Source organism: Oryctolagus cuniculus, chromosome 8 (assembly GCF_051225735.1).
Source record: "Oryctolagus cuniculus isolate XC-2025 breed Fujian yellow rabbit chromosome 8, ASM5122573v1, whole genome shotgun sequence".
Lineage (NCBI taxonomy): Eukaryota > Metazoa > Chordata > Mammalia > Lagomorpha > Leporidae > Oryctolagus > Oryctolagus cuniculus.
This window is the reverse complement of record NC_142874.1, coordinates 118,686,136-118,713,842: the sequence shown is the minus strand read 5'-3', so window position 1 is coordinate 118,713,842 and position 27,707 is coordinate 118,686,136. Positions and strand designations below refer to the sequence as shown.

At 48.0% G+C, this 27,707-nt stretch overlaps 1 long non-coding RNA gene across 7 annotated transcripts in view; it reads right to left on the bottom strand.

Moving 5' to 3' along the window:
* The window catches only part of LOC127483192 (uncharacterized), a 33,157-nt gene extending 6,166 nt beyond the window's left edge, over positions 1-26,991 (bottom strand). The window contains exons 1-3 of one of the 7 annotated variants that reach the window (XR_016212486.1): positions 26,418-26,991; positions 26,186-26,242; positions 25,736-25,846 (exon numbers count right to left, since the gene is read on the bottom strand). This is a non-coding gene — a long non-coding RNA (uncharacterized LOC127483192). The remainder of the gene's footprint in view (positions 1-25,735; positions 25,847-26,185; positions 26,243-26,417) is intronic. The other 6 variants (XR_016212484.1, XR_016212485.1, XR_016212487.1 and 3 more) reach the window with 6 other exon arrangements.
* Between the last annotated feature and the right edge of the window lie 716 nt (positions 26,992-27,707).

Genomic DNA, 27,707 nt, shown 5'->3' with positions numbered 1-27,707 from the left:
TGAGATATACAAAAATACTCAACATCTCTAATCACAGCAGAAATACAGACTAAAACCACAGTGATATCACAGCTATTAGATTAGCTATTAGCAGAAACACGAAGGATGAGTGTTGGTAAGGATGCAGAAAAAAGAAACTTTATACATTGTTGGTGGTATTGTAAATCATAGGGCTATTTTGGAAAACAGTATGAAGGCTCCTCAAAACACTAACAATGGGGTTACCATATGATCCAGTAATCTTACTTCTGGGTATATATACTCCAATGAATTGAAATCAGTATGCAGGGGAGATGTCTACACTCCCGCTTACTGTAGCATGATTTACAATAGCCAAGCTACAGAAACAGGAGTGTCATGGCTCAGCAGATTAATATCCCATATCCAAATGCTGGCTCAAATCCCAGCTACACTGCTTCTGAATCAGCTTCCTGCTAATGCATCCTAGAAATAAGAAATGATGGCTCATATGCTTGGAACCCTGCCAAATCCATGGGAGACCCTGATGGAGTTTCAGGCTCCTGGGACTGGCCTGGCCCAGCGCTGGCTATTGCTGGCATTTGGGGAGTTAACCAGTAGATGGAAGACATCTCTCTCTCTCTCTCTCTCCCTGCCCCTTCATGAAAATAAACTTTTTTTTTTTTTTAAGATATGGAAACAACTTCAGTGTTCATCAAGAGAGGAATTTATATATTTTTAGAGATTTATTTTTATTTCTTTGAAATGCAGATTTAGAAAGAAAGAGGGAGAAACAGGTCTTCCATCCACTGGTTTACCTCCCCAAATGGCCACAATGGCTGGTGCTGGGCCAGGTCAAAGCCAGGAGCTTCATCCAGTCTCCTGCATAGGTACAGGGGCTCAAGCACCTGGGTCATCTGCTGCTTTTCCCAGGCATGGTAACAGGGAGCAGGATCAGAGGAGGAGCAGTGGGGACTCAAACCATTGTCCCTGTGGGATGCTGGCACTGCAGTCGTTGGCTTTACCCGCTATGCCACAGTGCTGGCCCAGATGAATACACTTTTTTAAATGTGGCACTTGTATTTACAATGTCAAGCAGCTAGGCAGAGAGAGACGAATACTGCATGATTTCACTTCCTATGTGGAATCTAAAACAGTTGAATGCTAGCCAACTTGTGGTACAATGGGTAACACTGGACTTCTAGTCAAGCCTGGTATTGTCATAAAAAAGTTCAACACCTAGAAGCGGAGAACAGAATGGTAGTTACCAAAGGCAGGGGGCAGGGAGAGAGGGAGAGAGGGCAGGGCAAAGGGAGACACTGGCCCATGGTACAAAGTTTCACTCAGCTACAAAGGCTGAGGGAAAAAAAAAAAATGCACCCCACAGTAACTATACTTATATAATACAGTAGCAACATAGTAACAATATATTGGCTGTTTCAAAATAGCTAAAAGGATTTTAAATGTTTCCACCACAAAAAGTAACAAGTATCTGAGGTCATAAATACCCCAATTAATATGACCAGATCATCCCACAGTGCATGAAATGTCACATTGTACCCCACACATAGATACAATTATTTGTAATTTTTTAATTTTAATTATTTGGATTTCAATTAAAAGAAAAAAGCAAGCTAAGAAATAATGTGCTCAATATGCTTAGGCATAAGAAACCAGGGTTTTTTTTTTTTTTTTTTTTTTTTTTTTTTTACAGGCAGAGTGGACAGTGAGAGAGAGACAGAGAGAAAGGTCTTCCTTTGCCGTTGGTTCACCCTCCAATGGCCGGCGCACCGCGCTGATCCGATGGCAGGAGCCAGGAGCCAGGTGCTTTTCCTGGTCTCCCATGGGGTGCAGGGCCCAAGCACCTGGGCCATCCTCCACTGCACTCCCTGGCCACAGCAGAGAGCTGGCCTGGAAGAGGGGCAACCGGGACAGAATCCGGCGCCCCGACCGGGACTAGAACCCGGTGTGCCGGCGCCGCTAGGCGGAGGATTAGCCTAGTGAGCCGCGGCGCCGGCCAAGAAACCAGGGTTTTAGTGAGATGTGACTACATAGTGTGCCCCTACAGATGGATGACAGAGTAGCAGCCACAGGGATGGAGATACAGCAGGAAATCTGTATGTCGGCATTCCTCTGGCTAACTCGATAGAGGAGGTAGCATCACTGAGAAGTTATAAACTCGTATGTGTGCTCCTGAAAGTAGAACCACAGCTCTTCAAATCAAATTGATGAGAAATCAGTAGGAGGCACCCAACAGCAACAATGCTATCAATTATGCATAAATGGGAATATACTTATCTCTAGTGGAGAAAAAGCACTGGGTTTTTTTGTTTGTTTGTTTGTTTTTTGGACAGGCAGAGGCAGAGTTAGACAGTGATAGAGACAGAGAGAAAGGTCTTCCTGCCGTTGGTTCACCCCCTAAATGGCTGCTACGGCTGGCAGTGCCCCGATCCGAAGCCAGGAGCCAGGTGCTTCCTCCTGGTCTCCCATGCGGGTGCAGGGCCCAAGCACTTGGGCCATCCTCCACTGCCTTCCCGGGCTACAGCAGAGAGCTGGACTGGAAGAGGAGTAACCGGGACAGAATCTGGTGCCCTGACCAGGACTAGAACCCAGGGTGCCGGCGCTGCAGGCAGAGGATTAGCCTAGTGAGCCACGGCGCCAGCCAGCATTGTCTTTTCTTACTCATTGCAAGGTTGATAGCTGAGATCCCCATATCCAAAAGGCAAGTTGACAAGAGACAGGCTTACAAATTCAGCCAATGTAAGTTTCACATGTAAGACACTACATAAATGCAAATGCTTGTCTCAGGTTTGTCTTGTGTTTTAGAGGCCTAACATGACCTTAAGATGGCTGAATGCATACAGGTCCCTACACTTGGCTGCGTGGAACTGACAAAGTTCATCAACCTTTTGTCAACTTCCATCACATTTAAGATCTATACATTACATTGTTAATTGTACCTCAATTTTTAAAAATAGTGCAGAAGAAAAATGAGAACCTAGGACAAACCACTTATTTATTATTGACTATGTAGGTCACTAGTTTTAATCCTACATCCAGCTGTTCGGGATCCTGCAGGTAGGGATTTGTAGCATAGTCCAGATATAGACTGAGCTGTTTTACAAGCATATTTCAACACACAGAAGCTGAAACAAGTGGCTGACAGTGTAGCACATTGTGTTAAACCACCCCTGTGACACCAGTGTCTCATACTGGAGCACGAGTTTGAGTCCTGGCTACTCTGCTTCCAATCCAGCTCCCTGCTAATGTGCCTAGGAAAGCAGCAGAACATGGCCCAAGTGTTCGGGTCCCTGCACCCATGTGAGAGACCCAGATGGGCTTCCTAGCTCTTGTCTTTGGCCCGGACCAGCTTTGACTAGCACAGCCAGTTAAGGAGTGGTCCAATGGATGGAAGATTGAATGTTCTCTCTCTCTCTCTCCCTCCCTCCCTTTCAAATGAATGAATAAATCTTTCTTTAAAAAGCTGCAACAGGATATGAGTTTGTTGCTCACAAAAGCCAGGAGGTAGGTGGGCATACAGGCGCAGGAGGCAGGTGGGCATACAGGGGCAGGGGGTAGGTGGCTCTGTCATCAGACTGTGTGCAGTTGATGATTCCTCATCTTCCTGACTCCAGAAGGTTTCACACTCACCCGTACGGTGAAATACCACACACAAGAGGAGGAAAAGAGAAAGCAGAAGGCAAGCAAATTCCTTTTAAGGACGTGCACTCCAAACTACATATATCACTCACTTCCTGTTAAATTCCATCGACAGAAGTGTGGGCATGTGGTTATACTTAGAAAATGCCATCTCCTGTAGATGACCGTGTGCTCAATGAAAGTTCCCTGGGAAGTCCCACTCTCAGTGAAGCAATGCCCTAACAGACTAAGCCTCCCTAGTCATTAACTATAAACTGTAGAAAAATAACTTGGGGCCTGCACTGCAGCATAGGTTAAACTCCCCCACCTGCGGCGCTGGCATCTCATAAGGGCGCCAGTTCGAGCCCTGGCTGCTCCTCTTCTGATCCAGCTCTCTGTTATGGCCTGGGAAAGTAGCAGAGGATGGCCCAAGTCCTTGGGCCCCTGCACCCACATGGGAGACGTGGGTGGAGTTCCTGGCTCCTGGCTTCAGATAAGCACAGCTCCAGCCATTGTGGCCATCTGGGGAGTGAACCAGTGGATGGAAGATCTCTCCTCCACTCCCTCTACCCCATAACTCTGCCTTTCAAATAAAATATTTTAAGTCTACCTAAAGATGAAAAAAAAAAATAAGCAGTATCTACCAGTCATCAAACTTTGGAGATGGATAGTCACAGGGTGGTTCCATCTTTAGACTACTCTCCCGAGGGTGGGCCACAGCCAGCATCTTGTAGGATGGCCAAAAGCCTGGTGGGATTCCTACCGTCGTTCAAGGCCGAAGCACAAGAAGGTTCAGAGAACCCACAACTGCTGAGAAGGGAGGAAGGTATCCCAGCCAGGAGCAGGAGAGCAGGGAGCCCTAAATCCTGACTGCACACTCTGCCCAGGTCTCTGGCTGAGCCCTGCCCCATGCACTATCAGGGCAGTCTGCAAGGAGACAATTTACACTGAGGGGGTGCAGCAAGATGCTCCAGTGGCCAGCTCCCCACGGAGACGCCAGTGTGCACAGCCATGCACACCCCGCGCCACCTTCACAAGAGCTAGGGAAGCCAAGTGAGGGACCAGTGCCTGGTGTTAGTACGATGATGAGCACAGGTGCACTGGCAAAGGCAGGAAGAACAGAGTTGCTTGCACCAGCCCTCCCGAGCCCCAAGCAGCTCAGTGTGGACAGAGAGAGGGAATTAAGTCAAGACCTCAGTGTTGAAGTCCAGTGCTAGGCCACCCCAGCAAAACCCAGTGCCAGAAAGGGCCCTATGTCCCCTTTGCTTAGGGCAGGGTCCAAAGACTGGGCCTCTGCACTCTCCTTAGCCAGGAGGCCAAGAGACTCCTTCCACTACCTGTCTCCCAACGTCACACAGTTGAGCAAGACACCAGTCCCTGGGCAATTGGGTGGGAAAATGAGGAGAGGGCTTTGCCTTTGAGCTCTGTGCAAGGCATGCTGTAGTGAAACCCTGCCCCAGACAGAGCCCAAAGGCCGTGCTAGCAGCCAGCGGCCTCTCTCCCTTCTCTGGCATCAAGTGTAAGGCCATGCCCCAGTGGGAAGGCCAGGTGCCTTGTTCAGCATCACTGCCAGCCACATGAGGGCCTGGCCCACCCCCAAGAATGCACCGGCTGCTGTGGCTGTGAGACACAGGTGTGACTCAGCTTTGTGTCATCCTAGCTGGCCAAGAGACCGCCTCTACCACCCCCCTCCAACCTCTGGCAGACAGCAGGGAGCAAGACTCCAGCTGTTGGGGGTTGGGGCACAAAAGTGAGCAGGGGACTGTCTTGGGACTCGGTGCCAGGTTGGTAAACCTAACTCTGGGTAGATCCTAACAGTCCCTGTTCCTGCAGGGGGAGCCTCTGTACCTGCCTTAGTGCCAAGTGGGTACCAGCGTCCCCAGACGGCCTTCTGTCCAAGTGGGCATCACCTATGATGGCTTGCAATGATCTCAGCTGTGAGTCTACTTCAACAGCAGGCAGCCCAGGGCAGCATGGGCCTTAGTCCTACCCCTGTGCTATGCTGGTCTCAGTGGTGGGCTCCAGCCTTGCTCTAGCACTGTGGCATCAATGGTTCTGCCCATTTACTCCTCCCTCAACCCAAGGCAGCTCCACACAGAGTTAGTGTCGGTGGGAACATAAGGGGATGAGGTGCCAGGTGATTACATAAGATTCTGGGGCTGGTTCCTCTATGGCAAGGTCCAAGGCCACGTGGAAACTCCTGGTGCTCGACCACAGGCCACTGTCTGTGCGCAAGGTGTCTAGGCCCACCCTGGCCCCAGGTAGAGGCTTGTAGGGATGGACTCCCCAGTTTCAGCTGCTTTGCTGGTACCTTCTGAACAATAATACACTGTGGAGTTAGGACAAAGCTGGAACGGGGGAGCCCTCTAGTGCCCAAACAGAGGCAAGATGCCAGCAGCCAACTTGGGGCAAACCTTGACTGTAGGGCCCCATCTAGTGCAGAAATAGTGGAAGTGCCTACAGGTGCAGAGTGCTGGGAACTTCAGGAAGACCAGGTACAAATAAAGTCAGATTCCGGAGACTGAAGATGCGGGCGCAACCCTTTAACGTGAAGAAAACATCACACACCAGAGAGCCATGACCCCACCTAGGGAACCTGATAAGGTTCTAGGAATTGATATTGGAGACACCTTGGGGCAGAATTCAAAATACATGCTTTAAGGGACCAGCACTGTGGCACGGCAGGTATAGCCACCCTGGTGACATCTGGTATGGGCGCCAGTTCATGTCCCATCTGCTCCACATCTGACCCAGCTCCCCGATACTGGCTTGGGAAAAGCAACAGAAGATGGTCCAAGTACTTGGCCCCTGCTACCCACAGGGGAGACCTTCATGAAGTTCCTGGCTCCTGGCTTCACAGCCTGACTCAGCCCTGGCCATTGAGGCCATCTAGAGAGTGAACCAGTGGATGGAAGATCTCTCTCTCCAAATTTGACTTTCAAATACATTAAGAAAACTCAATGGGGGGCCACCGTTGTGTTGCGGGTTAAGCTGCATCCCTTATTAGAATGCTGGTCGGTGTCCTGGTCCTGGCTGCTCAGCTTCCAATCCAACTCACTGTTAATGTTCCTGGGAAGGCAGTGGATGATGGCTCAAGTACTTGTGCCCTTGCTACCCAAGTAGGAAATCCAGATCAAGTTCCTCACTGCTGGCTTCAGCTTGGCCCAGCTGTTGTGGCCATTTGAGTAGTGAGCCAGTGCATGGAAGATTTCTCTCTGGAACTGCCTTTCAAAAATAAATAAATGGATCTATAAAAAAAACTAACTCGGGTCAGCACTGTGGCATAGTGGGTAAAGCCGCTGCCTGCAGTGCCAGCCTCCCATATGGGCACTGGTTCAAAACCTAGCTGCTCCACTTCCAATCCAGCTCCCTGCTAATGTGCCTAGGAAAGCAGCGGAGGATGGCCCAAGTCCTTGGGCCCCTGCACCCACATAGGAGAGTTGGAAGAAGCTCCAGGCTCCTGGCTTCTGATCAGCCCAGCTCTAGCTGTTGCAGCCATTTGGAGAATGAACCAGCAGATAGAAGACCTCTCTCTCCTCTCTCTCTGAACCTCTCTGTAACTCTGCCTTTCAAATAAATAAATAAATCTTTCTTTAAAAAATACTCAACTTCATGAAAACACAAAGAAATTATAGCCTAACAGAGAAATCTAACAGATAAATGGGAAGAATTTTTAAAAATCAAATAGAAACCTACAAGTTGAAAAACACACTAAGTGAAATTAAATATGTGATACAAAGCATTGTTAGCAGAGTAAATCACACAGAAGAAAGAAGTAATGAGCTCAAAGGCAGACTACATGAAAACACACGGGAAAAATGGCCAAGAGGAATGAGCAACTTTCAAACAATGTTGTTGTTAAGATTTTTATTTATTTAAAAGCGGGGGGTGGGGGGGATCTTTCTTCCACTGGTTCATTCCCCAAATGCCCACAATGGCTAGGATTGGACCAGGCCCTCAATCTGGGTCTCCCACGTGGGTGTAAGGGTCTAAATAGTTGGGCCCTCTTCCACTGCTTTCCAAGTTGGGTCAGAAGCAGAGCAGCCAGGACTTGAACCAGTACCCCGATATGAGATCAGACGTTGCAGAAGGTGGCTTAACCTTCCAGGACAGCATTAAAAGAGCACATATTTCAGTTATTGGGGTTCAAGAAGGACATGAGGGGGCAAAAGGAGTTGACGGCATGTTCAAGGAGATGAACACAGATAATGCCCCAAATATGGAGAAAGGTACAATTACCAAGGCACAAGATCAGAGGCCACCAGCCAGATCCAGTTCAAACAAGTCCATCCCAAGGCACAGTCAAGCTCTCCAAGGTTAAAGACAGAGAGAGAACACACAAATCTACAGAAGGAAGGAAACAACACATAAGGGTGTTGCAATTCACCCTACGGCAGGCTTCTCCATCAACAGCTTACAGGTCAGGGGGAGTGCGATGCGACTTCCACAGCACCGAAGGAAAGAAATGCTAAGAGCACCATGCCCAGCAAAGCTGCCCCTCAGACGCAAAGGGGACTTGAAGACATTCCCACACGGCAGAAACTGGGAGAACTGGTCACCATCAGGCCCGTCCTACAATAAATAAGGAGTTCTTCAAGTGGAAAGAGACATTAATGCATAAGGAGAAAGTACCAGAAGGTAAACTCACTGGTAAAGGTTACTGTACAACTTCAGCATGCTCTTCTACTGCAAACATAGTGTGCAAACTACGAGGTCTTTAGTATGGAGACTAAAGGACATTAAATAACAACATTAATATGTTAAGAGGAAGGTCATAAGAAGTGGACATCGGAGATACAAAAGAGGGGCTGGTGCTGTGGCTTAGAAGATAATACCTGTGGTGCCAGCATGCCACATGGGCACCATTTCGAATCCTGGCTGCTCCACTCCCAATCCAGCTCTCTGCTGTGGCCTGGGAGGGCAGTGGGGGATGGCCCAGGTGCTTGGGGCCCTGCACCCACATGGGAGACCCAGAAGAAGCTCCTGGCTCTGGATTGGTACAGCTCCAGCAGTTGCGGTCAAATGGGGAGTGAACAAGTAGATGGAAGACCTCCCTCGCTCCCTCCTTCCTTCCCTCCCTGTCTCTCTCTCTCTAACCCCTCCCCACCTCTCTGTAACTCTGCCTTTCAAATAAATAAATAAATCTTAGAAAAAAATTTCAAAACAGGGGCCGGCACTGTGGCACAGCAGGTTAAGCTGCCGCCTATAGCACTGGCATCCCATATAGGTGCCGATTGGAGTCCCAGCTGCTCCTTTACCAATGCAGTTCCCTGCTTATGGCCTGGGAAAGCAGCAAAAGATGCCCCAAGTACTTGTGAGAGACATGGAAGAAGCTGCAGGCCCCTGGCTTCAGATCAACTCAGCTGTGGCCATTGCAGCCATTTGGAGAATGAACCAGCAGATGGAAGACCGACCAACCTCTCTCTCTCTGCCTCTGCTTCTCTGTAACTCTTTCAAATAAATAAATAAATTTTTTTAAAAAAAAATTAAAAACAGAGGCATGGAATGCAAGTGTAGAGTTTTAATAGTATTTTAAAGAGATTTATTTATTTATATATCTATTTGACAGGCAGAATGACACAAAGAGAGGGAGAAACAGATCTTCCATCCACTGGTTCACAACAGAAACCACAACAGCAAGGTCTGGGCCAGGCCAAAATTGGGAGTTAGGAGCTCTACCTGGTCTCCCACGTGGATGGCAATGACCCAAGATTTTGGGCCATCTTCCTTTGTCTTCCCAGGCATATTTGCAGGAAACTGGATCAGAAGCAGAGCAGCCAGGATCAAGTTAGCCCTCTGATATGGGATACTGGCATTGCAAGTGGTGGCTTAACCCACAATGGCACCCTGTTAGTTGGTCTTATCTCCCTTTCTGCCTGTTTATTTCTTTTTCTATCTTTATAATCATGTTAAATTGCTATCATTTTCCAAATAGCTTGTTGTAACCAAAGAAAAAATTTTTTAAACCTCATGGTAGCCACAAAGCTAAAAATTGAATCAAAACACATTATTAGAGAAAAATCATTTAGCCACAAAGTAAGATTGTGAGAGGCAGGAAGAAATAAAAGAACTACAATAAAACTAGAAAACAAGTCTCAGAACACCAGTAGCGAGACCTTCCCTATCAAAAATCACCTTATATGTAAAGGGTTTAAGTTCTCCAATTAAAAGATTAAAAGATAATGACTGCAATAATAAAAATAATAAATAAGACTCGACTATATGATGTTTATAAGAAACTCACTTGGGGCCGGCGCTGTGGCACAGCAGGTTAAAGCCCTGGTCTGAAGCACTGGCATCCCATATGGAACCCATATGGGGGTTCATGTCCCGGCTGCTCCACTTCCGATCCAGCTCTCTGCTATGGCCTGGGAAAGCAGTAGAAGATGGCCCAAGTCCTTGGGCCCCTGCACCCACGTGGGAGACCCAGAGGAAGCTCCTGGCTTAGAATTGGCATGGCTCCGGCTGTTGCGGTCAATTGGGGAGTGAACCATCAGATGGAAGACCCCTCCCTCCCTCCCTCCCTCCCTCTCTCTCTCTCTCTCTCTCTCTTCCTCTCTTCCTCTCTCTCTGCCTCTCCTTTCTCTGTGTAACTCTAACTTTCAAATAAATAAATAAATCTTAAAAAAAAAAAAAAAAAGAAACTCACTTCACCTCTAAGGACACACATAAACTAAAAGTGAAAATAAATCCTCCATGATATATCACATGGTAAATCACAAAACAAGTTTTAATAAACTCAATAATTAAAATATCAATTATCTTTGTTGACCATAATGCAATAAATCTAGAAGTTTTTTTAAAGATTTATTTGAGAGGTAGAGTTACAGTCAGAGAAACAAGGAGACAGAGAGAAAGGTCTTCCATCCACTGATTCACTCCCCAAATGGTCACAACAGCTGGAGCTGGGCTGGTCTGAAGCCAGGAGCCAAGAACTTTTTCCAGGTATCCCATGTGGGTGCAGGGGCCCAGGCACTTGGGCCATCTTCTACTGCTTTCCTAGGCCATTAGCAGGGAATTGGATCAGAAGTGTAGCAGCCAGGACTCGATCCGGCGCCCACATGGGATGCAGACATCACAGGCGGAGGCTTTACCCACTACACCACAGTGCTGGCTCCTGGAGAAATTCCTGATCACAAACACCTTACCAAGAGTGAATCATGGAGAAATAGAATGCCTAAACAGATTGATAAGGACTAAACAGATTGAATCAGTAATAAAAAGTCTCCCATCAAAGAAAAGCCCAGAACCAGTTTGCTTCACTGCTGAATTCTACCAAGCACACAAAGAAGAATTAATTTAATACTTCTTAAAACATCCCAAAATATAGAAGAGGAAGGAATTCTTCCAAACATCAGGCCAACATCAGCCCCCATACCAAAATTAGAAAGACACAAGAAAAGAAAGTGTAAATGCAAAAATTCTCAACACAACATGAGCAAACTGAATCCACCAGCACATTTAAAAAATTACTCACCATACTCAACTGGGATTTACTCCCGGGATGTAAATATAGTTAGATACACCACATCGACAGAACAGATGACAGAAACTGTATGATCATCTCCATATATGCAGAAAAGGCAATTGATAAAATTTAATATTGTGATAAAAACTCTCAAGAAATTAGTTATGGAAGGAACACGCCTCAACATAATAAAGCCCACATATAAGAAACCAGCAGCTCACACAATACAGAGTGAGGGAAGGGTAGAAGCTTTCTCTGTAAGGTCTGGTACAAGACAAGGATGCCCACTTTCATCTCATTCATTCAGTATAGTGCTGGAAGGCCTACAGCCAGATAAATTAGGCAAGAGAAATAAATAAAGGGCATCTAAACTGGAAAGGAGGACGACAGACTGTCAGTGTTTGCAGATGCCATGATCTGAAACATGCAAAACTCCAGACTCAACAAAAAACAGTTACGGCTATTAAATGAAGACAAAGTCATGGAATACAAAGTCAGCACTGAAAAATGAATAGGACTGTTGTACACCAATAGCAATTATCTGAAAAAAAAAAAAACTCAAAAAAGCAATCCTACTTCCACAACTACCAAAAAAATGAAATACTTAAAAATATATTTATCTATTTTTAAGATTTTATTTATTTATTTGAGAGGTAGAGTTACAGAGAAAGGTTGATACAGAGAGAAAGGTCTTCCCTCTGCTGGTTCACTCCCCAAATGGCCACAAGGGCCAGAGCTAGGAGCATCTTCTAGGTGTCCCACAGAGGCCCAAGCACTTGGGCCATCTTCTGCTGCTTTCCCAGGTGCATAAGCAGAGAGCTGGATCAAAAGTAGAACAGCTGGGACTTGAACTGGCACCTATTTGGGATGCCGGTGCTACAGACGGCAGCTTAACCTGCTATGCCACAGCGCCAGCCCCTTAAGAATAAATGTAACAGGTGAAATATCTCTACAACGAAAATTATAGAACAAAGAAATTGAAGAGGAAACCAATACATCGAAAGACATCCAATGTTCATTGTTTGGAAGAATCAATATCATTAAAATACTGCCCAAAGGGATTCAAAAATTCATGGCAATCCCTAAAAATACCAATGACATTTTTCACAGAGCTAGGAAAAGGAATCCTAAAATTCACATGGAACCCCCCCACACACACACACACACGAGAGAGAGAGAGAGAGAGAGAGAGAGAGAAGAAAACTAAATATGCAAAGCAAGCATGAGCACTACACATGGAGTAGGAGGCGTCACTGGTTGTAAAAATGGGCTGCAAAGCTGTGCTAATTGAAAGCAGTGCATTGGCACAAAACAGACACGCAGACCAGTGGAACAGAGCAGAAAGCCTAGAATAAACCCCTACGTTTAGTGCTGATATTGCACAAAGATGCTAAGAACACATTTTAGAAAAAGCACATTTCCAATCAATGATGCTGCAGAAACTGAATATCCCCATGCAGAAGAATGAAACTAACCCTGTCTCCCGCCATGTGCAAAATCAACCCAAAATGGATAAAAGATCTAAATGTAAGAATTGAAACTATGTAACAACAACAAACCATAGGGGAAACACTTCAGGACTTTGGAATGAGCAAGAAATTTTTGGCTAACACCCCAAAGGCACAGGAAACAAAAGCAAACCTAAGTAGGATTGTATCAAATCAAAAAGCCTCTAGAAAGCAAAAGAAACAAACCATTGAGTGAAGACACAGCCTAAAGAATGCTGGAAAATACTTGCAAACCACACATGTGACAAGGGGTTAATTAACCAGAATATGTAAGGAATTCAGACAACTCAATAGATAAAATCCAGACTTTCAAATGGGCAGCGGATCTAAATAAACACGTTTCAAAGATATATAAAGAGCCAACAAGCACATGAAAAAATGCTCAACATCTCTGATCATCAGGGGCAGGCAAGCCAAACCAGAATGAGATGTCACCTCGTTCCAGTCAGATTTGCTATTGTCAAAACACAACTGGTGAGAATGTGGAGAAAAGGGAAACCTGGCACACTGGTGATGGGGACGTAAATCAGTATGGTAACTGTGGAAAACAGCATGAGGTTTCCTCAAACACGCTAGAAGTAGAACTGCCACACGGTCCAGCAATCCCACTAGTGGGTGGGAAAGGATGACTAGCATGTACTAAAAGTTATAGTCAGGTAGGAGGAAGAAATTTCTGTGCTCTATTGCACAGTAGAGCAACTATAGATACAACAACATACTGTATCTTGTCTTAAAATGGTAAGACAATTCTTAATGGGAAGACTTCTATGTCCATTGATAAGAAGAATTCATGTTGTTAAAATATCCATACACCACCAGGGCCGGCGCTGTGGCACAGCAGGTTAAAGCCGCGACCTGCAGCACTGACATCCAATATGGATGCTGGTTTGAGTCCCGGCTGCTCCACTTCCAATCCAACTCTCTGCTACGGCCTGGAAAAGCAGTAAAAGATGGCCCAAGTCCTTGGGCCCCTGCACTCGCATAGGAAACTCAGAAGAAGCTCCTGGCTTTCAATTGGCCCAGCTCTTGCCTTTGGAGCCATTTGGAGAGTGAACCAGTGGATGGAAGCTCTCTTGCTCTCTCTGCAACTCTGCCTTTCAAAGAAATAAATAAATCCTAAAAAAAAATCACAAAGTAGTATTGCTACAAACTACAGTAACTAAAACCACATACAATTGTTACATAAACAGACACATAAACCAATGGAATAGAACAAAGAACTCGGAAATAAATCCAATTATTTACAGCTGATTTTGACACAGGTACCAAGAACATATGTTGGAGAAAGAAGTCACTTCAGTAAATGGTGTTAGGGACACAGATGTCCATCTGCTTAAAAATGGCACTCAATGCCTCTTCTCACACACAAAACTCAGCTCAAAATGGATCAGAGACTCAAATGTAAGGCCTAAGACTATAAAACTGTAAAGAAAACCCAAGGGAAATGTTTCAGGACATTGATATGGGCAAAACAATCTGCAGGCAACAAGAGAACAAGTTGACAAATAGAATTTTATTAAACTGCGAATCTGCACACCAAAGGAAACAACAAGAGTAAAGAAACAACCTATGAAGTAAGGAAAAATATTTCCAATCCATCCATGACAAATTATTGATACCTAGAATATAAAAACAACTCACACAACAGCAAAGAAACAAATATTTTAAAGCGGGCAAATGATCTGAATATACATTTCTCAAAAGAAGACAAATGGTCAACAATTATATCAAAAGTGTTCCGCATCGCTAATTAGGGAAACATAAAACCATGCAGAGTTACCAATCTCACCACAGCTGGAATGACTATTCTCAAAAAAAAAAAAACAAAAAACATCACAAGCTGGCAAGGATGCAGAGACAAGGAAGCGCTCCTACTCTGTTCGCAGGAATGGGAATTACTGCAGCCAGTGTGGAAAACAGTATGGTGTTCCCTCAAAAATTTAAAAATAGGGACAGGTGTCTGTCTCAGCAGTTGAGAAGCCAGCTGGGACATCCATGTCCCATATCATAGAGATTGGGTTCAGGTCCTGGCTCCACCCCCAAGTCCAGCTTCCTGCTAATGTGCACCCTGGGAAACATCAGGTGATGGCTTAAACAGTTGGGTTCATGCTACCCATCTAGGAAACCTAGATTGAATACCAAGGTCTGGCCCAGCCTAGCCATTACAGGTGTTTAGAGAGAGCTAGCCAGTATATAGGAGCTACCCGTGTGTGTGTGTGTGTGTGTGTGTGTGTGTAGAAAAAAAATAAAGTATAGGTTCTTCTCTCCCTTTTCCTCTCCCTCTTTCTAAAGTTTAAAATAGAACTATAACATGGCACAACCATTCTGTTGGTTTAATTCCAAAGCAAAGGAAATCAGTATGTCAAAAAGATTTGCACTCACATGCTTATTGGAGCACTATTCATAATAGCCAAGATATGAAAACCACCTAGGTGTCCAAACAGATGAATAAAGAATATACAGTGTATATTTACAACAAAATATTATTCAACCATAAAAAAGACTGAAATCCTGCCATCTGTAGTGATACGGATGAGTCTGCTGACCATGGTGTTAAGTGAAATAAGAGAGGCACAGAAAAGCATTTGTTCTCACATATATGTGGAAGTTTTCCAAGCTGATGTCATGGAAGCAGAGAGTAGAACAGTGGTTAGCAGAGGCTGGGAAGAGTAAGGGGATAGAGAGGAGATTGTTAACAGGTCCAGGAGTGCAAATGGACAGGAGAAATAACTTCTAATGTTTTTCATCACAATAGGTTAATATGGTTGATGACAATTCATTGTATGAGGGTACTTCAAAAAGTTCACGGAGGTGCTGGTGTTGTGGCATAGTGGGTAAAGCTGCAGCCTGCAGCGCAGGCATCCCATATGGGCACAGGTTCAAGTCCTGGCTGCTCTATTTCCAATCCAGCTCCGTGCTAATGCACCTGGGAAAGCTGTGGAAGATGGCCCAAGTGCTTTGGCCTTTGCACCCATGTGGGAGATCTGGAAGAAGCTCCTGGATCATGACTTCAGAGCAGCCCAGTTCTAGCCATTGTGGCCACTGGGGGAGTGAACCAGTGGATGGAAGATCTCTCTTTCCCTCTGTCTCTCTCCCTCCCTCTCTGTTACTCTTTCAAATGAATAAATTTTAAAATTCATGAAAAATCTGTATTATATTTTCTTAAACTTTTTTTTACTTATTTGAGAGGTAGGGAGAGAGAGAGAGGGAGAGAAAGAGAAAGAGATAGTAGAGAGACAGATGGAGAGAGCTTGAATCCTCTGGTTCACTTCCCAAATGCCTGCAACAGCCAGGTCTGGGCCAGGCCAAAGGCAGGAGGCAGGAACTTAATCAGGTCTCCAACATGTGTGGCAGGGACCCCGTTGCCTGAGCTATCACTGCTGCTGCCTAAAGTCCACATTAGCAGAGGCTTCAATTGAGAGTAGAACCAGGACTCAAACTCAGGCACTCCGATATGGAATGTGGGCATCCCAAGCGGTGCCTTAATCACCTGGCCAAAGGCCTGCCCCTTCTGTTACTTTTTTTTTTTTTTTTTTGACAGGCAGAGTGGACAGTGTGAGAGAGAGACAGAGAGAAAGGTCTTCCTTTGCCGTTGGTTCACCCTCCAATGGCCGCCGTGGCCAGCGCGCTGCGGCCGGCGCATCGCACTGATCCGAAGCCGGGAGCCAGGTGCTTCTCCTGGTCTCCCATGGGGTGCAGGGCCCAAGCACCTGGGCCATCCTCCACTGCACTCCCGGGCCACAGCAGAGAGCTGGCCTGGAAGAGGGGCAACCGGGACAGAATCCGGCGCCCCGACTGGGACTAGAACCCAGTGTGCCGCCACCACAAGGCGGAGGATTAGCCTAGTGAGCCATGGCACCGGCCTATCTGTTACCTTTTAATTCCATTTTTCTACAAACTTTTCTAAGTACCCACATGTTTCAAAACAGCTAGTAGAGAGGATTTTATATGTCCCTAACACAAAGAAATGATACCTGTTTGATGACATGAATATGCTAATCACCTTTATTTGATCACTACATTGTACACATGTATTGAAATATCACATCATATCCCATACATATGTGCAAATATGTGCTAATTTGAAAAGACTTTGGAAGGCATCAAAAAGGTTAAATTGGGGTAGGGTCCATTTAATAAATAATGCTGTTGTAACTGGATGCCCGTGTGGAAAAAAAAGGAAATCTGGCCCTTCTTCATACCACACACAAAAGTTAATTCTAAATGAATCTTTGCTCTATACATAAGAGCTATAGTCAAATGGTTTTCAGTGGAAGCATAAGAGACTATCTTTGTAATCTGGGGATAGGCAACATTTTGTGCAACTGGTCACAGAAAGCAATACACAGTTATTAAATTTCATCAAAATTACCAATTTCTGTTCATCACAAATTACCAGAGATAATGAATAGGCAAGCCACAGGCTGAAAGGCAATATTCATAAATGACATATCTGACAAAGGTCAAGAACACCTACAACATAAATAAAAGACCAACGCTGACATTTGAGAGAGAAAAACCCTCAGTAAGCACTGGACCAGACAGGATAGGTGGGGTTTTCAAAAAGCTGATGGAGGAGCAGGCAAGGCCACCACTTAGGACCCCCACATCCCCTATCAGAGCGCAGGTTTAGGTCTCAGCTACTCCGCTTTTGATCGGCTCCCTGCTAATGCACCTGGGAAGCAGATGACGGCTCAAGTCCTTGGGTCCCCACCACCCACACAGGAGTTCCTGGCTCCTGCCTTCAGCCTGGCCCAGCTTGCAACTGTTGCAGCCTCTTGGGGAATAAGCCAGAAGACCTCTCTGTGTGTCCCTCTCTCTGTCACACTACCTTCCAAATGAATACATTTTTAAGTGCACTTGAAATGTGTATTATGAAAAATTATGCATAGATTTCAAAAATTTCTCACAACAAAATAAATGTACCCCTTGGGTCCATCTCCCATGAACTTTTTCAAGTGCCTTCATAGACTTGGGTAGTCAGGGAGACGCAAATGGAAAAGCACAGTGAGTTATCACCACACACCTACCAGAACGGCTAAGATGAGACAGACTCATGATTCTAAGAGCTGGTCATTCTGTAGAACAGCCAGAACGCTAATTCCTTGTTGTTGTTGTTGTTTTTTAAAGACTTACTTATTTATTTCAAAGTCAGAGTTAGAGAGAGAGAGGAGAGAGAGAGAGGTCTTCCATCTGTTGGCTCACTCCCTAATTGGCTGCAATGGCTGAAGCTGCACCCATCTGAAGCCAGGAGCCTGGAGCTTCTTCTGGGCCTCCCACGTGGGTGCACGGACCCAAAGACTTGGGCCATCTTCTGCTGCTTTCTCAGGCCATAGCAAAGAGCTGGATTGGAAGAGGAGCAGCCGGGACTAGAACCGCTGCCCAAATGGGATGCTGGCGCCTTAATCCACTGCGCCCCTCTAATTCCTTGTTGATAGGAACGTAAAACAGTTACTGCTTTAGAATAACATCTACGCATGCGTGTGTACCTGCCCTTCCAACCCAGCAATTCCAATCTCAAGTGTTTACCCGTGAGAAAGGAACACATATATCTACAAAAAGACGGGTGTAAGAATACACACAGCAGCTTCATTCGTTATATCCCCAAACGGAGAACAGACAATCTGCTGTATTCACAGGATGGAGGCGTTACCCAATAGTAACACGGCATGAACTACTGATACAGCAACAACACGGATCGCAGAAGGATTACGCTGGCTGAAAGAAGCCTTTCACCAAAGGCTGTGCATACATTGGCAGAGCAAACCTGTGGTGGGGAAACATGAAAACCACAATTGTCTCTGGGGCAGACGGGGCAGGGACTGACTGGGAGGGAGGACCAGGCGATGACCCTGCGGTGACCTCTCTGGCGGACGACTGTGCTCTCTCGCGGTAAGGATTTGTTTCACCGGTGTAGGCGTGTGCCAAAATCCGGCGAATGCTCACCTAGAAACTGTGTATTGCACTGCATGCAAGTTTTGCAGTGAGAGAAAGGAAACTAAATATCTCTGACTCATGCCACATACGTATTTGGGAGAATGTGTTTGAAATGCTCAAAAATTAGGTGGATTATTCACAAACAGATGAGTGGATTAGACTGTGACAAAGCAAGTATGATAAAATGTTAAGGTTAAATCTAAGTGATGAGTACATGGGGGAATCACCATGTTTTCAACTTCATGTACATTTGGAAATTTCCAATAATAAAATGAGTGTCGCTCCCCCTCTTCGTGGAGGAGCAACACAGGACCCTGTGCTGTTCTTTCGTCTGCTCGGCCCTCCCCGGGTTTGCTGCTGGTTCTTCCCGGGTTGGCTACTATCCCTTCCACCTCCGTGGAAGGGCAGTTCCCCCTGGCCACATTCCCCACTTCCGCAGGGGAGTGGCACACCGCCGGCCGGCTTTCTCGGGGGCTGCACGGGTTCCCTTAGATGTTCCCCATAGATGTTCCTGGTGCGTGCCGTCTCTCTCCTCCTTTATAGTCCTCCTCCGCCAATCCCAACTCGGCTGCCCACACGCCGAGTACGCTGCTCTCCAATCAGGAGCAAGTCCTACAGTTAATTGGTTGAACTGGAGGCAGCTGCGCGGAAACTGTTTACTTCTCTCCCAGAGCCATATTGTGGGAGAGCAGATGCATAGAATAAGTCTTAATTCCAGTAACTTAGTCCAGTCCGGATTGCTCCCCACAGATCCCCCTTTCTTTTTATTTTTGGCGTTGATACGCGCCTGTCTTCGGTGTCCCGCGGCACACACTCTGCTCTACTTGCTAGAGTTGCCACAGGCTCTTACAAGTCCTATCAATCAGGCAAACCGAATCCGGGTCCTCTCTTCGCCATGTTGTGAGGAGGTTTTTAGGCGCTGATGCGTGCCTGTGTTCGGTGCCCTGCAGCGCATGCTCTGCTCTGCCCGCAGGGGCTTACAAAACCTATCAGGCAAACCGAATCCAAGCCTTCTCATTGCCGTATTGTGGGGGAGACTTATTAGTGTTGGTTTGTGCCTATCTTCGGTGACCTGCAGCTCATGCTTTGGTCGAGCTGCTTGCTGGTGCTTACCGCCTTAAATCAGGCAGACCGAATCCAAGCCTCCTAATTGTTGCATTGTGGGGAAGCCTTACTGATGTTAATTCGTGCCTGTCTTCGGTGACCTGTGGCGCATAAGCTGCTAGCCGCCCAGGTGGCTCATCGCCTCACTAATCGGGCAGACCGAATCCAAGCTTTCTCATTGCCATGTTGAGGGGAGGCCTTATTTTTCTCTATTTCTCTATCTCCGGGCATTCCTATTTCTCCCATTTTACTTCTGTCTTCCAGCATTCCTATTTCTCTCATCTTACTTCTAAACTTCTGTTTCTCTTATCCCCGCAGCTTCCCGCTGCCCGCCCCGAGGCTACTTCTCGGCAGCTTCCCGGCTGAGCCGCTTCAGCCCGCGCCTCTTTCATCTGCGCAGCTTCCCGGCTTTGCGCGGCTTGGCTTCGCGCGCTCCGCGGTCTCCACGCCCTTCGCGTCTGCACCACGGCCTCGTGCCAGCCCCGTTCCCTATCTATTCACGCCCCGTGCTCTCTCTGCACGCGGCGGCTTCCGCGAGTAACACAGCGTAGCTTACGTGTCCGCCACTAGCATTCAATCTAAGTTCCCCGGGCTAGCCTGGCGAATTCAACCCAGCATACGTCTCCGCCCCACGGTTTGGCTTTCCGTCCTTTGCTCCCCGGGCTAATCAGACGGATCCCAACCTGGCTCACGTTTCAGCTTCTGGTTTCAACTTTTCGCCCCCTATTCCCGGGCTAACTTGAGAATCCCAAAGTGGCTTTCATGTCCGCCTCGGCCTGCCCCCCGCGGCTTCAATTTCCCTAACATTTTTCTCTACCCGGTATGTTTCCCCAAGCTTTCTTCCAACAATATTCCTCCCTCATTTCTCCTGGCCTCTCCCCACAGTCCGCGTCCGAGTCTGTTTGTTCTAGCTTTCACTTTCGCTTTCGACCTTAGAGATTTCTCCCAGCTTCCCCCCGTAGTCCGTATCTGAGTCTATGCCTAGGCTTTCAATAGCTTCTTCCGGCACCCTTTTCGTCCGGCTTTTCCCTAGGCTGTTTGCTAGTCTCTCTCTCCGGTAATTTCCCAGTTCTTCCCGTTTCTTCCCTCCTAAGTTTCATATCCGTCCTAAGTTTCCTATCCGAGCTAGGTTTCCTAATCCGAGTCACGGCACCATTATGTCGCTCCCCCTCTTCGTAGAGGAACGACACAGGACCCTGCGCTGTTCTTTCGTCTGCTCGGCCCTCCCCGGGTTTGCTGCTGGTTCTTCCCGGGTTGGCTACTATCCCTTCCACCTCCGTGGAAGGGCAGTTCCCCCTGGCCACATTCCCCACTTCCGCAGGGGAGCGGCACACCACCGGCCGGCTTTCTCGGGGGCTGCACGGGTTCCCTTAGATGTTCCCCATAGATGTTCCTGGTGCGTGCTGTCTCTCTCCTCCTTTATAGTCCTCCTCCGCCAATCCCAACTCGGCTGCCCACACGCCGAGTACGCTGCTCTCCAATCAGGAGCAAGTCCTACAGTTAATTGGTTGAACTGGAGGCAGCTGCGCGGAAACTGTTTACTTCTCTCCCAGCGCCATATTGTGGGAGAGCAGATGCATAGAATAAGTCTTAATTCCAGTAACTTAGTCCAGTCCGGATTGCTCCCCACAATGAGGAAACTTATATGTATACACTTAACATTTGTACACTTTGTGTTTAAATTTTACATCATACTGAATTCTGGCTAATGATAGAAATGCTAAAGAATACAGACGAAGGGCCAGTGCTGTGGTGTAGCAGATAAAGCTGCTGCCTGTAATTCCGGTATCCCATATAGGCGCCAGTTCAAGTCCCGGCTACTCCACTTCCAATACAGCTCTCTGCTGTGGCCTGGGGAGCAGTGGAGGATGGCCCAAGTCCTTAGGCCCCTGCACCCATGTGGGAGACCCAGAGAAGGTTCCTGGCTCCTTGCTTCGGATTGGCATAGCTCTGGCCATTGCGGCCAACTAGGGAGTGAACCAGTGGATGGAAGACCTGTCTCTCTTTCTCTCTGCATCTCCTTCTCTCTCTCTGTGTAACTCCGACTTTCAAGTAAATAAATATTTTTTTAAAAAAGAATATAGGCGAGATGTCTGCAATTTCTTTGAAATGCATCAAAAATTAAAAGGAATTGATGGATAGGTGGAAGGATGGACAGATGTAAATACTGGTGATGAAACGAGAACAATAAAATGCTAATGGAAGAATCCAGGTAGTGGGTACCATGTCTTTATTGAAAAATTATTTTATTGTATTTTGAAAAATTGTTTCAGCAAACTATTAGGGGGAAGACTTAGTGAGGATAAAGGGCCTCCATTGCTAAATGGACAAAGAACAACTAAACGCTGGCAAAAATTAACAGCCTGCCCAGTGGATGATGCTACCCCACTTCCCTGTGAGTTAAATTCTATCACTAGAGATTCATCCCTTAAATTTTAAAAATATTATTTTTGAGAGGTAGAGCAACAGATGGGCACACACAGGCAGACCAAAAAGAGCTCCTAGGGGCCAGTGCTGTGGTACATGCATCACTGGCATCCCATATGGGCACCGGTTCTGGTCCAGGCTTCTCCTCTTCTCATCCAGCTCTCTGCTATGGGAAAGCAGTGGAAGAGGGCCCAAGCACTTGGGCCGCTGTACCTGCATGGAAGACCAGGAGGAACCTCCTGGCTCCTGGCTCCGGCCCAGCTCCAGCTGTTGAGGCCATCTGGGGAGTGAACCAGCAGATGGAAGACCTTTCTGTCTCTGCCGCTTACTGTAACTCTACCTCTCAAATAAAAAATAAAATCTTTAAAAAAAGATAGAGAGAGAGAGCTGCCATCTGCTGATTCATCCCCCAAATGCCGGCAATGGCCAGGGCTGAGCCAAAGCCTGAGCCAAAGCCTGAGCCAAAGCCAGAGCCAAAGCCAGGAGCCAGGAACTCAGTGTGAGTGGCAGGACCCCAATTACTTGAACCACCACTGCCTCCCAGGATTTGCATTAGCAGGAAGCTGGGATCAGGAGCTGGAGCCAGGAGTCAAAACAAAACTCCAAATGTGAGACGCAGGTATCTTAACCGCTAGGCTAAACGCACACCCTTAACTTAAACTTTGACCCTTGTTGAAATTCAGCCAGTTAAATAATTCCTTATTGGCTCCTTTGGCTCCTTTTCCTGCACTCCCCAGCAGCGTGCTGCTCTGTCCTCTGCCTAGGTGACCACCTTCCTCCCGAGGCGGTCACTTTCATATGCATTTGCTCCAAGATCCAACACTGATTTCTTTCTTAAGGCTGTGTTTGCACACATCCAGCAGACCCACAATTCCTCCTAACGATATCATTTCAAAGCCAGTGTTTTATAAGGCAGACTTGTCTTCCCTCCTATCCCCACTTCACTTCCTGTTTCTCTTGTTTTATATTGGACAGAGCAATCCCATCTGCTGGTTCACTCCCCCAAAAGCCCACGGGATCAAGGACTGGGCCCAGGGCTGAAGCTGGGAGCCAGAGTGTAATCCAGGTCTCCCACGTGGGTGGCAGGAACCCAACTGCTTGAGCCATCATCATTGCCTGTCTGCATTGTCAGGAAGCTGGGGTCAGGAGCCAGGGCTAGTACTGAACCCTGGTCCGCTGAGTGGAACATGCAGTATAACAGCTGGCCTAATGCCTCCCCTATGTCTAGTTCCATTATTAACACTCCCGGTCTTCCCGGGGCACAGGTTTATCTCATTTATGCATCATTCACTTATTCAACAGGCAGTTTCTGGGTTTTACTTGCACTGTCTCTGCTACAACGGTGCTGGACAGAGCGGACGCAATCCCCACTCTCGCGACGTCACTGTGTATTCTGAGCTGGTTCCTCCTTTCTCCTTGCCATGTTTAATGACTCCCTGGGCGGGATTCATGTCAGTTTGATGGCTTCTATGCCCACTCCCCTCCCCCAGCCTCAACCCCGAGCTGGGCCAGGGTTCCGGGGCTTAGTGCTAAGATCAGGAGGAGAGAAGGCACGAGGGGTCATCAGTTCAGCTCCATGTGGGTTATCCCTGGCCATCCACCCATCAGTCCAATGTGTATGGCTCCTTCGGGGCTGGTGGCTGCATGCCTGGGGCTCTGCTTAGGATACTCAAGTCTTTGGAGGCTCCCTCTGCTCTACACCCTACTTTTACTAGACAGTCCTGGTTTATGTTTCCTTCCCTTGTGTAATGATCAAAAGTACCGCCAGGGGCCAGCACTGTGGGCTGTGGCATAGCAGGTAAAGCACCTCTTGCAGTGCCAGCATCCCGTATGGGTGCCAGTTGGAGACCTGGCTGCTCCTCTTCCAATCCAGCTCTCTGCTATGGCCTGGGAAAGCACAGAAGATGACCCAAGTCCTTGGGCCCCTGCATCCCTGTGGGATACCTGGAAGAAACTCCTGGCTCCTGGTTTCAGATCAGCCCAGCTCCAGCCGTTGCAGCCAATTGGGGAGCGAACCAGTGGATGGAAGATCGATCTCTCTCTGAGTCTCTCTCTGGCTACATCTGCCTCTCTGTAACTCTACCTTTCAAGTAAATAAATAACTCTTTAAAAAAAATACCCCCATTGCTAGCACATGGCTCCTGGTTTGGTGAACAGAGACCACCGGTTCCTAAACACACACAGCTGCTTCTAATGTGAGCACCAATTAAAAAAGATTTATTTAATTACTTATTTGAAAGATGGAGCCACTGGAGAGGAGAGACAGAGAGAGAGAGAGACCTTCCATCTGTTGGTTCACTCCCCAAAGGGCTGCATCACCTGGGGCTGAGCCAGCCTCCAGCCAGGAGCCAGGATCTCCATCCAGGTCTCCCACATGGGTGCAGGGGTCCAAGCACTTGAGCTGTCCTCTACTGCCTTCCCAGGCACACGAGCAGGGAGCTGGATGAGAAATGGAGCAGCCAGGATTTGAACTAGCACTTGGCACAGGATGCCAGTTAGCAAGCAGTGGCTTAACTCGCTGCTCCGCAATGCCTGTCTGCACTTACTACTCCTTCACACAGGCGCAGGCCAGCAGAGCCCCTGGTTCCAGGAAGTCTTGGGGAGCTGAGGGCTTCGGGAGCACAGCTGCCTGAGAGGGACTGTCTGTCCCAGGGGACTTCCTATGCTGGTGGCCTTTCAGACACAAAGGTCAGGAAGAGCTGTGGCACCCTCCTGGCTTCTCCACTCAGCACACCCTTGCCTGAGATGGAGGGAGGAAAACACAGAGAAGGGAGGGGCTTCACTGGTGACCTCAAGATATGCCAAATTACCAGGGCCGGCGCAGTGGTGTTAGCAAGTAAATCCGCAGCCTGCAGTGCCGGCATCCCATATGGACGCTGGTTCGAGTCCTGGCTGCTCCACTTCCAATCCAGCTCTCTGCTACGGCCTGGGAAAGCAGTAGAAGACGGCTCAGGTCCTTGGGCTCCCACACCCATGTGGGGGACCTAGAAGAAGCTCCTAGCTCTTGGCTTTGGACCAGCCATTGCAGCCATCTGGGGAGTGAACCAGTGGATGGAAGACCTCTTTCTCTCTCTCTCTCTCTCTCTCTCTCTCTCTCTCTGCCTCTCTGTAGCTCTACCTTTCAAATAAAGAAATAATTCTTTAAAAAAATCTACACTCCCCCCTCCCCTTTCCTCTATGGAAATCAAGACCTTAGGTGTAGACCCATAAATATTTGTTGGAGATAGAAATGTTGATAGCCATTTGCACTTCAGTATGAATCAGTTACAACTCTTTCTAGCACAGGTCTAGAAAAAAAGAAATCTACTTCCTGGAGATTTAAAACACTGAGATGGGAAAACATACTACCAAACTACACTTGGGCCGCCTCTTTGTTTTCCCACTGGGTTCTCTCACTGCCTCTCTGCACCAGGAGCAACAGTACCTGAGCCACTTGATCAGAATCTACACAGTTGGGCAACTGGGCCAGCACCTGCTGAGCCGAGTGAGGCTCTCAGCGGTTTCCACCCCACCAATCTGAAACTCACAGCACAAATGTAAAACTCTGGGGAAAAGCAAAGATCCTCCTGCTCCCCAAAACACCCTTGGGGGCTGCCCTGCTTCCAAGTCTTGAGTCAAATCCCCTCCCCCCAACCTCTGAAGGCTTTACACATCCTTGATGAGTCCATTCCTGCTTCGTCAAAAAAAGGCTCACCTGTTTATGATCCTCTGATGAAATGCAGGGGTTCTACAGCCACACAATCCTACCTTGAATCCCAGGTTCGCTGTTAACCCACGCCTTGGCTTGGTCACCTGTGATGTGGGGCTGAGAGCGATGACCTCATGTATATGAAACATATACCAGCGTATTCTGAGTGTGAACCAATGGGCACGGCTGCATGGTGTTTGCCAACAGCCATTCCAGGTGGGAGTGACGGAGCAGCAAACCCACCAGCCACGGCTGGACACTGCCTGCCTCCAGCTACTCACAGCCGTGCAAAATACAACAGCATGAAATAAATCACTCCAACAACCTTGACATTCCCCAGTGCCCTGACTGCCCATGAGACGGAGCCTAGAACGTCTGCTGGGCACCCACCCCTCGGCTCTGTGCCTCCCTCCAGCCCCTCCCAGCCCCCCACAGACAGCATAGTCAGTTCCTTACCTGGCTTCCTGCCCCTCGCACTGGCGCCTCCCAGGTCCCCGTGATGTCCTTGTTGGGCTGTTGGCCGCAGGAACAAGTTAGGGAGCTGGTCCGGCCCTAACTGGAGCCAGAGCTGCAGTCTCCTCTCGGCTGGGCCTCAGTCTCCCACCCCACAGCCCGGAGCCCATTCTCGGCTGGGCCTGACCCCTCCCCTTCCCCTCACCCCTGGGTTATTCTCAGGAATCCTACTGACCAAGACAAAAACAAACAAACAGCGGCTTTTCAGTCTCCAGCCTCATTTTCCTCTGTGACTCGCTCTCAGTGTCTGCCCTGGCCTTGTTCACATAAATACCAGGCCCCGTGTGGCCGCTGGCACGGCGTCCTCCCAACACCCCATTGGCTCGGCTCAGAGGGGAAACATTTGTTTTTGATTACGGCGTCTTTTAACAGCAAGCGGCTGTGCCTGGCTCTGCTCTGAGCAGGAGGCAGAATCTGGGAAAATGAAGGCACCAGGGGCCCAGGGAAACCCCACCCACTATGCCCCGACCCTCTGACCCCTGCAGGTCAACAAAAAAACTAGGGCCCAGGCTCTGGTGGAGCCGGTATCCCATATGGGTGCTGGTTCCAGTCCCGGTTGCTCCTCTTCTGATCCAGCTCTCTGCTCATGGCCTGGGAAAGCAGCAGAGGATGGCCCAAGTGCTTGGGCCCCTGCCCCCACGTGGGAGACCCAGAGGAAGCGCCTGGCTTGGGTGTGGCCCAGCCCTGGTCATTGCAACTATCTGGGGAAAGAACCACCAGATGGAAGATCTCTCTGTGTGTGTGTGCCTCTGTCTCTGTAACTTTGTCTTTCAAATAAATAACTTTTAAAAAGAAAAATAAAAAATTCTTTCTGGGGGTCAAAGGCACCCCGACAAGGGAGTCACTGTCACCTTCCCCCTAACTCCAGGATGACATGGGACATCAACGGGGGCTGCTGCTTTGCCTGTGAGAGTTTGGTCCGGGCACTCCAGTCTTCCCAGCCCTGTGCTTTGGGAGCTCTGAGTATCAGAGTCTTTTTTGTTTGTTTGTTTTGAGAGGCAGAGTTAGACAGTGAGAGAGAGACAGAGAGAAAGGTCTTCCTTCCGTTGGTTCACCCTCCAAATGGCTGCTACGGCAGGCGCACTGTGCCGATCCGAAGCCAGGAGCCAGGTGCTTCCTCCTGGTCTCCCATGCTGGTGCAGGGCCCAAGGACTTGGCCATCCTCCACTGCCATCCCGGGCCACAGCAGAGAGCTGGCCTGGAAGAGGAGCAACCGGGACAGAATCTGGTGCCCTGACTGGGACTAGAACCCGGGGTGCCGGTGCCGCAGGCGGAGGATTAGCCTAGTGAGTCGCGACGCCGGCTCAGAATCTTTTCAAGTGAAGACTTTGCCAGAACAGCTAGGGAACAGTTCGATGCGGCCTGGTATCAAGGTCTAACGTGTCATCAGTGCTGTAGACCTTCACCTGCCCATGAAAGCAAAGGGGGAGGTACGGCCAGGGACCTTGATGAACTGGAGGCCACA